Source organism: Galeopterus variegatus, unplaced genomic scaffold (assembly GCF_000696425.1).
Source record: "Galeopterus variegatus unplaced genomic scaffold, G_variegatus-3.0.2 Scaffold4072, whole genome shotgun sequence".
In the NCBI taxonomy this organism is placed as follows: domain Eukaryota; kingdom Metazoa; phylum Chordata; class Mammalia; order Dermoptera; family Cynocephalidae; genus Galeopterus; species Galeopterus variegatus.
This window is the reverse complement of record NW_007730183.1, coordinates 34,891-35,668: the sequence shown is the minus strand read 5'-3', so window position 1 is coordinate 35,668 and position 778 is coordinate 34,891.

The window sequence follows — 778 nt, the reverse complement described above, 5'->3', positions numbered from 1 at the left end:
ACTTTAAAGGGGCACAGTTTTTAAAAGCTCTTACCTTGATATTAATCACAATGGCTTGCAGTGTAGAAACTTCAGATAAGGGTTGGAGACTGTAGGTAGCGAGATATGATTATTAAAGAATTTTCTGGATGATGCACACTGTATCTTCTGCCAGGTTATAGGTATTTTGAAAGTAGAAAATTCTGGTAGTGATCTTTCAGTATTTTGAATACCTTCTACCATTCCTCCAGCCTAGATTGTCTTGATAAAATATTAGATAGAAATTTCTTTCATACATTTTTTGATGCCAGAATTGAAAAGGAAGAAGGGAAGGGTTACAATAAAAACTATCATCTAAGCTTCCAAAAGATTTTAACAACTACTATTTTTTTAATATCTAAGCCCAGGATATCTTATAGATTTGTTTCCATTGTCCTTACTTTTCTCTCTCTACACTCACCCCTTCGTGAGTTTATTCTTCCTATTGGGCTAATTTAATACAGGTGTTGGTCCTTAGAAATATATTTTGGATTAATTCCTTTCTATTCTTACAGTTATGCTGTCAATACTGTTTCCTAAATTACTTGAATAACTTTCTGTTTCTCCCCATTCCAGTACATTTTGGACTCTCTTGTCTTTACGAAATACACCCAAAACCCAAAGGGCCAATTCCAAATTCTCCCGCCAGCTTTGGAGCAAATTAGGGCAAGAACAACCATTTACAGAGTATCTTCTGTGTGAAAAGATCCCTTTTAGATACTTTACAAAGGTTGTCTCATTTCATCCTTACAGTAACCCT